Source organism: Paramormyrops kingsleyae, unplaced genomic scaffold, assembly GCF_048594095.1.
Source record: "Paramormyrops kingsleyae isolate MSU_618 unplaced genomic scaffold, PKINGS_0.4 ups47, whole genome shotgun sequence".
Taxonomy (NCBI): domain Eukaryota; kingdom Metazoa; phylum Chordata; class Actinopteri; order Osteoglossiformes; family Mormyridae; genus Paramormyrops; species Paramormyrops kingsleyae.
In genome coordinates, this window is record NW_027325985.1 from 215,401 (window position 1) to 228,358 (window position 12,958).

Below are 12,958 nucleotides of genomic sequence, written 5' to 3' on the forward strand. Positions count from 1 at the left end.
GAGACAAGATATAGAATCCAAGGAGACATTCCTCTTTGGTTTTCAGATCCAAGAGGACATGGAATTATTTTTACAGGCCTGTGTTGACCAGCAGGGCCTCCGGGTTAATGCTGTCTGTTATGAGAAAGATTAAATTACTGGCACATGAGTGTGTTGATTGATTTTTTTTATTTATTTCATTCCGTTTGTTGTTGCTGTCTAAATAAATTTAGCAGTTGATTGAATATAATTGTTACATGTTGATAACTGGTACGCAAGTACGCATTCACCTTTAAAAGCGATACGTGCGGCAATCGATTGCTGTGACAGTGTAAATGCGTACGTATTTTATGTGCATTTGCGCTGATATGACAAGAAAATACCATGCATTTCAACCTATATACCGCAAATGAAGTACGAATTAGCATATACAGGTTAAAATGCATAATAATTTCTTGTCATATCAGCGCAAATGCACATAAAATACGTACGTATTTGCGCTGTTCCAGCAATCGTATATAGTATATGTTTATAACAGTTAAGGCAAGACCAATATATATATTAGTAATGTGTATGGAAAGTAACATAATAGCAATTGCATATGTATGGTATGTTTATAACTGCTCATCTTATGACCAATATATATATTCCACAAACTAGATCAGACCAGATGTATATATATGTATATATATATATATAATTTCTCTAGCGTATAAATGAACAAAAACATACTTTTTGAGAATTTTACAACTGAAATTCCGCTGTAACACACAGTTTGGTCACGTGTTTCCTGTGGAGCTCCACTTTACGTCCGTAAAGATCATGAGATCCACTTTACGCCCCTTAAAATCACGTATTTCCTGTGGAGGTGACGTATTTCTGGTGGAGCTCCACTCTACAGGCGTCTGCAGCTGGACCCTTCTCAAAAGGGTTGCAAATTTTTTGCAATGAATGTTCCCACTGCACGGGTTATTTTCTTATGTTTATCGGATGTAGCAGGGTATGTCTGTTAATTGAAAAGCTTTTTCAATAGACACTTGTTTACCTGCAGTTACCTTTTCGTCTGTCCTCCGTTCAGGAACCATTATATCAGCATGACTACGTTTGAGATGCTTAGCCATATTGCTCGTGTTTCCATTAGCGTATAGGACACGTGTTAGGCAATGTTTACAAACAGTGGCATTTCTATTAACTGTTTCGACTCCCTGGTCGTTGTATTCTACAGTGAACCCGAAAAAAAAACCATACTGGAGATTTGTACGAAGCCGGTGCTTCTTCAAACTTCTGCCTCTCAACTGCTTGTTTGTTTTTCTTTTTTCCGCTTTTGTGTACTGATCGAGCTGCTAGCTCGGCTCCAGTTACGTCAGTGTGAGAGAGAGCGAGTGGGTGGAGCCACAACAGTGATTGGACATTAATGGTCACTTTCCGTCGGACGCCTCTTTTGTGACGTTGATGTCGGACTGGCGGCTTACACACTCAACAGTAATTCTATTTTATAAATCTTTAAAAATGTTTATTTTGTTAAATGTATTAATATAGTTATAAATGTAATTGCATGTGTAGAGAATACCATATCATGACCGTAAACAGTATCCTAGCATGCAATATCAGATTTTTACCAGACTTGTCTTTGGTTTGTTTGTAGTTTGCCTCTCGAAAAAAGAATATCGCTATGAATGTACAAAAATATTTTTTAAAGCTTTTAATGTGGTTTGACTAGTTCGTGTTTCTTGTTTGTCTCTCAGAAAAAAGTATCTCACTCCAAATCTGCTAAAATATAAAGCAACAACACACAGCAGCGTGTTCATGGAGGCAGCCATGTATCGAGATGTGGGTAGCTCGATGGACGTGATGTCACTCAACTCGGAATTTCAGAGTTCCGAGAGAAAAACGAACGGACAATAACTCACGGTGGAGGGCTTTCGCTCATTTGCGCTTACTGCTTAACAGTAGCCTGATAAGCATTAAGCACCATTTTCAAAAGGAAGTGCAAAACCGAAAAACCGCGGTTCAAAAGGGCTTACCGGACCGTGCAGCGTGTACCGAACGGTCCGGTATTTTACCGAGTACCGTTGCATCCCTAGTGAAAAAGCACACCATTGCTGCTTCCATAGGATTTAAATGGTTAAACAACCGGACAGGGCTCCAGAGTGTGAAACAGGGTTCCCGCTGCCGCTCGTCACTCTCGTCATTGACGAAAACGCAACCCATGGTGACGAAGAAAAACGGCATCAAATCGTCACTCTGGCGAATTCAATTTTCAAATGACGAATTTTGAATTTTTGAAAAGTCGAATTTCATTTTTTCCCAATTTTCAACCGTAGCACCCGTAGGGCCTAATCAAAACTGGACACACGATCGTCGATCATCCATGTCAAATAAGCATGGGCCGTTCTAAAAGTAGCAAATGTTATCGATCGGTGTGGGGACATTCTAAAACGCTTAATGTGAAAACGCTTAATGTGGTTTAATGTACCAAAATAGCGACCAATAATCACCAAATTTCGCACACACACATCTGGTCATAAAGACTTTCACTTGACAAAAAATCAAAACCGAAATACAAGGAATATGGACTTTATTTTACGTTAAGCGTTTTCCCCTCCATTGACGCCCATTATAAGGAAAAGGCTTAATGTAACTTAAAGTACCAAGACAGCCACCAAAAATCACTATATTTCTAACACATATATCTGGTCATAAACACCTTCACCTGACAAGAAATCTAAACCGAAATGCTAAGAATAAGGACTTTATACTCATGGGCGTAAATCCCGGGGGGGACATGTCCCCCCCTATCCGAGGGTTGTCCCCCCAAAAGAAATTATTAAAAAAAAAATAATCGCACTATCTATTGTGAAAAATATATGTATGTATACCTAAAATAATTCTGTAAGTAGAAAAAAAAACCAAACGCAAAAAATGCATTGAGAAACAGTTGAGTTCCCCCTCCCCTTCCTCACAGTGGTTTGGCCAACTGCCTGCTTTCCCAGGTCATCTCACCTTCTCTACACACACGAATCAGGTGTGTGGCTGCGGCTCAATTAATGTTGAACTCCAGTAAGTAGGGTATTTTATTCACTTCAAATAAAGCGATTCTCTTTAATGTAGTTGATGCAGACTCATTCATAAATTAGTTGCGGCAAAAATGCTGATTACCGATGTAATTTTCCACGAATCTGCTATATTAGCGATTAAAATATTACTTATCTAGTTAACGTTAGCTTGTTTACAATAGCTTGTTGCATAGTGCACTGCAACTAACACGCCAAAGCCGTTTCCCATGCATTGTTTTATTTGTGACGACTTGGCATAATGTTAACTTAACATTAACGGCCACAATTAGCATATTGTTTAGCTGTGCATTTACTAAATGAGCACTGTGCTACGTCCGAACTGACCCCACTGTATTTTTTTTGTTTAATCAATATCTATTATGCATTTAAACAGTCATGTTTAAATTTTATTGTATATTGATGGCTTGACTGTAGACAACATAACAAACAATGCAATAAATAGTTTTGAAGGAAAATCTGCTTTGTCATTGAACCTGAGAAAAACTTTGAAAATAACCATAATGACACAGTCTCCATGCTACAATAATAATGATAGAAGCAAAGTTTTTCATTGTGGGGACATATCTTTATAAGTACAATTTGACTGTATTATTTGTGTCCCCTTCAAAAATTGCTCATGAGAAAAAGGGCATTTATGTCCCCCCCTACTGTTGAATGAAATTTACGCCCATTATTTACGCCGATTAAGGAAAAGCTTAATGTAAAATAAAGTCCATATTCCTTGTATTTCGGTTTTGATTTTTTGTCAGGTGAAAGTGTTTATAACCAGATATATGTGTGAGAAATTTGGTAATTTTTGGTGGCTGTCTTGGTACTTTAAGTTACATTAAGCCTTTCCTTATAATGGGCGTCAATGGAGGGGAAAACGCTTAACGTAAAATAAAGTCCATATTCCTTGTATTTCGGTTTTGATTTTTTGTCAGGTGAGTCTTTATGACCAGATGTGTGTGTGTGAAATTTGGTGATCACATTAACGTTTAGAATGTCCCTCTCAAAGGTACTATGAAACACCGGGAAAGTATTAGCTTACCTTATATTACTGTATATAGTAATTATAACATTATTTCCGAAATGCGTAATATACATCATGTTTTCAGCACGCCAGCACGCAAATTTTTACACAGTAGCCTATTCACGATTCTCCCAACCTTATCAAGTAGACTCGTGACTCGCCCATGCCGTTAGTTGACCAATCACAGTGTGATTGTCAGAAGAGATGTATATTCAGTGAGTTTAATGATTAATTTATTAAGAAGCGGCGAGAGTGACTAAAAAAAACGGATGCTGAAAAAAAGTGAAGAATTTGATTAGTAAAGCAAAAATACAAAGAAAAGTGAAGAATTGAAATCAAACTCCAGGGGAACCCTGTGAAAATATCTTTTTTTAAAAAATAGCTGGCAGTGTACACAGTCTTAAAGGGAACTCTGACATGATGAAACCTATAGCCCTGTTTTTAGAGGTCTTTATGCATCATCTGTAGCCAAAAATAATAATAAAAAGAAAAGGATTGGTTCAATACTGACCGAGCTGTCCCAGCTGAACAGCACATGGATATGACCAGTCAGCGTAAATATATATGAAGATTAAGGACACAGGAGTCTGCATTTGGTCCACCCTCTCAGTCCACTGCTTTTTTCTGGCTGTATACAGTTGTGAACATGCAAAGGGGATATAGTCAGAGGCATCACGCACCTTCAGAGCCCAAATATTCGTCTCAGTATAAACATTCAACATGACATTAAAATAGTTAAGCAAATATACAGCAGTCAGTGCTTCAGTTCTCCATACTGAGCATACTTAAATTCTCCAGTGTGTTCAGTACAATCTTATACAATAAAAACAATAAGTCTGTATACGATGGTTTCATCGCTCTCACCCCCAACGGCTGGATGGACATCCAGCCACTTTCCTGAGGATGATGGCCAACACTTGCCTGACAGAGCTTGTGGTGTGGGCCCTTTGGTGCTTTCTTCAGGTCATCAGGTGGGTACCCCCCTTCACCAGTGTTTCGTCAATTAACCCACAACACCTCCAGATGGCTTGACAGCTAACCCCAGCGTCCTGGGGCTGCCCCTCGGCCCCTCCGGCTCCACAGCCACTACTCAAGATGACTCCTTCCTACTTAGTGGGTTGTTCCAGCGCTCACAGCGCTTTAGCCACAGCCATCTAGATGCAGTCTCAGCTCGTTTAGTGATGTTTGACACTAGACGTCTTCTGTTGCAACCTCTGATCCAAGCCTGGACAGGGCAGTCCAGAGAGACTGCCAGGGAATCCTCGGCAGCATACCTCTACTGGCAAATTCCAAGCACGCCATCCCACCTGTTGACAATCGTGGATAAGGGCCTGGTACTTCCCCGCTTTCTCTCATGGGCCTCTTCCATCCTCTCCTCCCATGGCACAGTCAGCTCAAGAAGAACCACTTGTAGGGTTGCTCTAGACCAGGGGTTCTCAACCTTTTGCAAGCTGGTCCACCCAAAGCTGGCTCATTGCAGTTGGGGCCCCAGTGCCCCTCCCCCCCCCCACTTCCGGAACACCACCTTGCATAGATAGATAGATAGCCTAGGCTATTATTTTTAGGGCCACATTATTATTTTTATTATTTATTATTATCATCATCAGTAGCGGTAGGTAGGCCTATTATCATTACTAGGCTATTGTTATAATTGGCAGTAGCACCAAACTTCTAATGTGAGCTTGCAGACATTATTATTATTAGAGGTAGTAGGCCTATCATCATTACTAGGCTATTGTTATATAATAATGAGGTTACATGCTTTATTGTTTTTATTATTATTATTATTATTATCATCATCAGTATAGGCCTATTATCATTACTAGGCTATTGCTATAATTGGAATTGACACCAGACCTCTGAATATTAATTTATGCTTTATTATTGTTATTATTACTAGGCCTAAATAGTAGGCATCATCTGCATTTTTTACAGAAGCTTGCAGGTAGGTGATGTTAATGTGAGACCTGAGCCTGCTTTGCCTTGCAAAGATCCTCAATCTTGGCTCAATGTTTGATAAACATAGCCTCAAATCATCCTCGATTTGTGCACGATTGCGGTATTAGTTTTGAGTGCAGTCATTTTTGAGAATCCTGCCTCACGCAATATGTTGACGCGAAAGGAAGGAGAATCTTAAAGGCGACGTCACAGAGTTCAGGGATATTCCTGCATCAATGCTGCCCAGAATTTTATATATATATATATATATACTGTATATATATATAAAACTAAATACGACCTCACGTTTTATACGTTTGCAGCCTCTGCAACTTCCGTGCGTCATAAAAATTAATTCGGATGGTTCTATTTTCTGCATTTTTCGTATCCGTAGCAAATATTTTGAAGGGTGTTTTTTGAGAGCCACCAAATGACGAATATGAAAAACGAATACGACAGTTTCGGACTCAGTCAGGGTGCAAGGACCTTAAACTTTTGAGGCTTGCGCAGCTTCTCGAGGAGAAATCAAACAAATGAGCGCCGTTTTCTAAAGTCTATGAGCGCAGCACACACAAATAAACTAAATTGACATACTGCAGTTAAATTTCAAAATGTGGTGTTTTTATATTTATAACATTTGAATACAGTTCAGCAACATATATACATCACACGACCTGACGACCAAGAGAGCTGACAATTGACCATCACTTAATTTACCATCACCTCACGATTGAAAATGTGACACTGATTTAATAATATTAAGTCACTTACATTTTTGATGAAATAATGACCGTTTTGGTCTATTTTAGCAGCGAAAATAGCTCTGATGAATCCAAACAAATCACAAATTTGCAAAAAAAAAAAATCAGTTTTTTTTCCTCCCATCCTGTAGCCTACTTGCGCCCCCCCCCCCCCCCGCGAGAGTGTCCTACGCGCGCCCCACCGGTTGAGAACCACTGCTCTAGACCACAGGCCTATGTCTGGTCTGAGAGATGTGGTTGTAATCTCCTCTGGAAACTTAAATAATAAATTGATTTAAAAAATATATAACATCCTGTGATCGTATAAGTGGGATACGCACCTGAATACAATTGCGAACATGCAAGGGGGAAGAAGTCAGAGCCACCACGTCTTTTCTGCTGCGTGAAGTAACAGAATCATGTGAATACTTTCGTGCATTTACAAAATGTGAACATTTTAGTGCAGTTCGCGCATTTATCTAACAATACACAACGTATAGTATTAGATAAATTTGTACTGAATTCACGTTTTCAGTTTTCATTAAAAGGCACTTAAGTTCTTACCATGGAAACGCTATTGGTCCAGTTTGGGCAGCATACGTTACTCGCCGTCAAATGCTTAAGAGGAGCGGCTGTTCAAAATGAAGATCAGTGGCGCGATTTGAAAAGTGCGCCAAAGCTGCGGGCTATGCACTGAGCTAGAAGCGGTTGGGATGCTGTGTGCATGCACGCAGACGGTTGGCTTAGATTTCGAAGCACTGACCCAGAGCTATGATATCTTGGATCGCCTGCTAGTGTTTTAAGCAATAATCAGTGCAAGTTCACACTTTGTGTTAACTAATTCAAAGTTCAGTTCATCCAGAAAAAAATAAAAATAAACTCACGTTCATACTTCACCATTTTAAGTGAGAGCTAACTCATTTTTTTGCCGGTTTCAACTAAGGTTTTTTATGCCAATATTATGTAATACCTCTCTTTAGTGCATATAAAGAATAGCAACCTATACATTTTACATAGACACACCCACAATTATGGAGGGCTGAGTGCCAAAATTAAATAAATAAATACACCAATAATTAATTAATTAGATGTGCCATGAATTGTTTAAAATGGGAAATATAAAGATAAATTATTACTTAAATGTGTCATGAATTATTTAAAATGGGAAATAAAAATATCGTTAATTAAATGTGCCATGAATTATTATCTACCATTAGAAATAAAATCATTATTAATTAATTACATGTGTCATTTACAATTATTTCACTATTTATTTAATTTTGGCACTTTCACCACATCATGAATTAATTTTATCTGTCAGTGTGACCCATCAAAGTCAGTAGGCGGGACAAACAATGATCTATCTGGATCTTGTGCAGCCGATTATTTTGGTCTGAAGCTGTGTCATTTCCAACATGGCGCTACCAATCATGGACCAGGCCCAATACTGCGCATGTATTCACATTTTGCGGCAGACCGTGATTCAGGGCATGGATGTCGTGTATCATCATTCATTGGTCACGTATTGTGAGATGGGTCATGGATGTTTATATTTATAGTTCAGCCGTCACTTTATTGTGGTATTTAAACCATATTGCTTTGCAGATTGTAATATTTGCATCTGTGTGCGCGTTGCTTTTAGTGCCGGTGTTCTGACAAAACATCCTACCTATCGAGACGTGCTATCGAGCCTTTCTGCGCATGTGCAGTTCCACCGTCTTGGGATTAGGGTTAGGTTTTAGGGGTTAGGGTTAAGGTAAGAGTTTTGGGGGGTTAGGGTTAGGGCTATCGATTAGCACTACGGTAGGATGTTTTGATAAAGTAGGACGTTTTGTCAGAACACCGGACTTTCCCAATTGAATTGGTATTGCTGAATAGATGCCTTTTCTTTATCAAGGGGCTGTGATATATGTACAGCATTTAAAAAAAAAAAAAAAAGTCACTCCAAAATAATAGTTAAGAAATTTTATTTGCACAACATAAACAATGTTTATGTTGTGCGGTTTGGCCCAAGATAAAACAATCGGTCGTCTGTCAGAAACAAATATAATTTGCTTCATTTAGCACCACAAAACACAGCTGCCATAACTGACCGGAGTGTGTGGTAATTACACTGATACAATTAAGAAAAGAAATGACTAAGGAGAAAAAAGCAGGCTTAGTTTAAGTAACTTCACAGCACATCGAACTGGGAGTAGTACATAATGGTAACATTAAAGTAATGTCACCTTTGACTAAAATTGATGGCCATACCCTGTATTTTACGTCGCTCCTTCTGAAGCACATTAGGCATTAAAGGCCTATGCGAAATAAAATCTTTTAAAGTCGAAGGACTCCATCATTATCCGGTTAATTCTCTTTCCTCTCGCTGTCGACATTATCATAAAAAATCCAACAGACGATAAAATGTGACGCGATGCCATAAAAATAGCACGCCTTCTTCCAGAAGTCGCAAGCGTGCGCATACGTAGTAGCGGAAGTTACATTTTCGGTAGTGACACCCCTACCTATATCGCTCAATTAAGGCCGTTGCGAAATTCTTCTTCTTCTTGATTATTATAGGTAGCAATGTAAAAACAAATACTGCCATCTATTGTCTCGGAGTATGTTGACGGGTCCCGTACCGATCCATTATCTGGGAGCTATTTGTTTTGACTTGCTGTACAGGGTAACCAATCAGATGTTACTCTCGGTTGACGACCCGCAGTGACCCGCCTACTGACTTTGATGGGTCACACTGACAGATAAAATTAATTCATGATGTGGTGAAAGTGCCAAAATTAAATAAATAGTGAAATAATTGTAAATGACACATGTAATTAATTAATAATGATTTTATTTCTGATGGTAGATATAATTCATGGCACATTTAATTAACGATATTTTTATTTCCCATTTTAAATAATTCATGACACATTTAAGTAATAATTTATCTTTATATTTCCCATTTTAAACAATTCATGACACATTTAATTAATTAATTATTGGTGTATTTATTTATTTAATTTTGGCACTCTTAGCCCTCCATACACAATATGCAAAAGATATGACCAGCACCAATGATATTACACAAAAGTAAATTGGTTAGTGATCAAATTTTCCAATGCATAAATATGGAAACACAAGCAAAAAAGTGTATTAACTGATGCATTAAATGTAATTGGGGAATAAAAAAAATCAATCTGCTCGACTACATCTATTTTTCTGCACTTTCATGTAATGCGCTGGTGTTTGTGGTCAACCAATCAGCAAATTTATTACTGCAAGTTTCTCACCCATAGTTTGTGTTTGAAGTGCCTATTCTGTAGTAGATACTAAAAAAGGGTTCAGGAACTGCCTCCAAGGAATTATAATCGGGTCGAGTTCCTGTTGTGTGAACACGACAAAAGTCTCTGGTTCCAGAAAAAGGTTCAGGTTCCAGAAAAAAGTTCCAGTGATGTGAGCACACCTCATGTGACAACCTTCAAGGAGGAGAACGCCCCAGACACTAGCACTCTTAATCACTCCTCCAAAGTTGCCGTGGCGTTTGTACATGTTTCACTCCATGGCAAATGGAGGTGGCCTCCACACCTCATCAGAGCGGCAGCGAGAAGCAGGCTGCCCTCACCATGACATTCAGCTTCCTGTGCTGCTCTAAAAATAGATTAATATTAATAAAGAGGCATGTTCTCAGTATTAATCCGGCAATTTTACGAGGCCACCTCCTCCTCTCTGTTCTGCACCTTTTCATCGTGAAGGCAATTCTCAATATATGCAATCTAGTTAATGAGTGCAAGGTATCAAAAGTAATAACTTTTGAGTCATCTTTAACAAAGAGGTCTAATGAAGACCGGCCATGCTGACAAAAGCCATCTCCACCCTCCTCCTGAATCCCAGCACTGTAATCAGTCCCTCTGTCTAGGAAACTTTCAACTGCTACCATCAGCACCTGCATCACCCGCCTGCTAAATACCAGCCCAGTATAAAATCAGGAGCCAGAAAACAGTGTACATTGTCATTTATAGGGGTGAGAAGACAATGCTGAGATTAAATCTGAAGCTTAGTACTGCATGGTCATGTTTGGCTTTTAATTTAGGGGGTGTGACATCTTGGTAAATCAGAAAGCCAGCTGACCGAGCCTCTTGAGTGACGCCAGTTAACTATGCAGATTAAGACCAGGGTGCATTTCTGCCCTTGTATATTTGAATGTATGTGTGTGCACATATGCATGCATTTATGAAGGTATGCATGCATGCAAATCAACAGTGCAATGCTTTATGCATCATCAAATCAGATTCTGCCTGTTTTCTGACATTTTTAGACATTTTAGTCCATCCCTATAAACTGAGAGATGAACTTCACTCAGATTGGTTAAATCAATTTTTATTTTAATTCCTAAGACACTGCATAACAATATTTATTTCAAATGAACTTTAATCTCATAGTAAAAACTTCTAGTTTCAGGTGTTCCATCATGGTCAGTCACAATTAAACATGTTTAGTGAAGGTTAGTCGCAGTCAATCATGGTTAATCAAGGTAAGTCATGGTTAGTCATAGTTAATCATGATTAGTCATGGTTAACTGTGGCCAGCAGCAGGCCTGTGTTATCACAACCTCTCACCTGCCGAAACAGGAACATATTTCCGTAGAACGGTAAAGGTTTGGGGTGGGAGATGCCACACGTTGCCAGGATGGTGTAGGCATAGGTGGAGTAGTGTTGTAGTCAAGACCGCCTAAACCGAGACCAAGACATTGCAGAGACCGGAGGGTATCAAGACCAAGACACTGCCGAGACTTGAGGGTACCAAGACCGAGTCCAAGACCAAGACCAAGACTGAAAACAGACTAGCGCTAGAATCGACATCACATTACTCAGATCAACTGAAAAAAGGCATTGCTGTAAAGTGTCATTACTCAAATCAAATTCATGTTATCTTTTCAATTATATTGTCCATATGTCCATATGTCTCTCATTTAAAATCTCCCAGATTTGTCATAGTTACGAGGCCTGATTGAAAATTATATTCTCAGCAATCCTCTCCTATAGCCATTTTATCAGACGAAGTCAAGGGAAAGAGATGGGATGTACCAGAAAGATGTTCATATTAAGTCTCTTATACCAGGGACAGAGGCCTCAGGTAAGCTATGAATACGGCTATGTAATTATCCTTTGCTTTGAATTGAAGAGAATGAGCCTCCAGATTGACTTGCACCTCCATGACCGTGCTTTCTAATCAATGTAAAATACCTAATTTATTTGAATTATAACTATGCTATAGACTTCGCGGACATTTTCGGACTTCGCTATGATGCGATGTGTATGATGTGTGTGGACTGTGAAGCACTGGCAGTGTCCATTGAGAAAATGTATAAAATGTAACGTTTTTTAAATAGATGCATCTGACTGGTTGCATTTGAATTGAGGCGCGTAATAATGATACTGTTCGGTGAGGATGTGCTGTTTTCTCTTTTTTTCCTACGGTGGCCCCTAGAGACAAAACACAAACAAAAGAAAAAGCAGAAACAAAATGAAAATGCACAGCAATTCAAAAAAGACAAACAAAAGAAAAAGCAGAAACAAAATGAAAATGCGCTGCAAATTAAAAACCACGCACAAAAGAAAAAGCAGAAACAAAATGAAAATGTGCTGCAAATTAAAAAACACGCTCAAAAGAAAAAGCAGAAACAAAATGAAAATGCGCTGCAAGTGAAAAAAGACAAACAAAAGAAAAAGCAGAAACAGAAAGATAATGCACAGCAAGTAGACCATCCCAAACCGGAAGTGCTCCACCACGCTAGGGGGCGCGGTGAGCTCATGTGGCCCAGTTGCTACACAGTAGTGATTGGAAGTTCAACTGAATTAACTGATTTGATTCTTTCGAGCTGTCCGTTGTAATGAATCGATTCTAAAATCGATTCTGTGATTCACTATTTTTTTTCGTCTTTTTTGCGCCTGACCGTATGACTCAACGAATCATGGGATCGGATAATAAATCAAACGGTGTCTCAAGGTTACGTTATTTGACTGAAAGATGGGGCTGGTGTTCAACAAAAATGTTCAGCTTGACTATTCACAATAAAAAAAACAATATATAAAAAGCAATTTTAGAATTGCAGCACATTTTCATTTTGTTTATGCTTTTTCTTTTGTTTGTCTTTTGAATTGCAGAGCATTTTCATTTTGCTTCTGCTTTTTCTTTTGTGTTTTTTAATTTGCAGTGCATTTTAATTT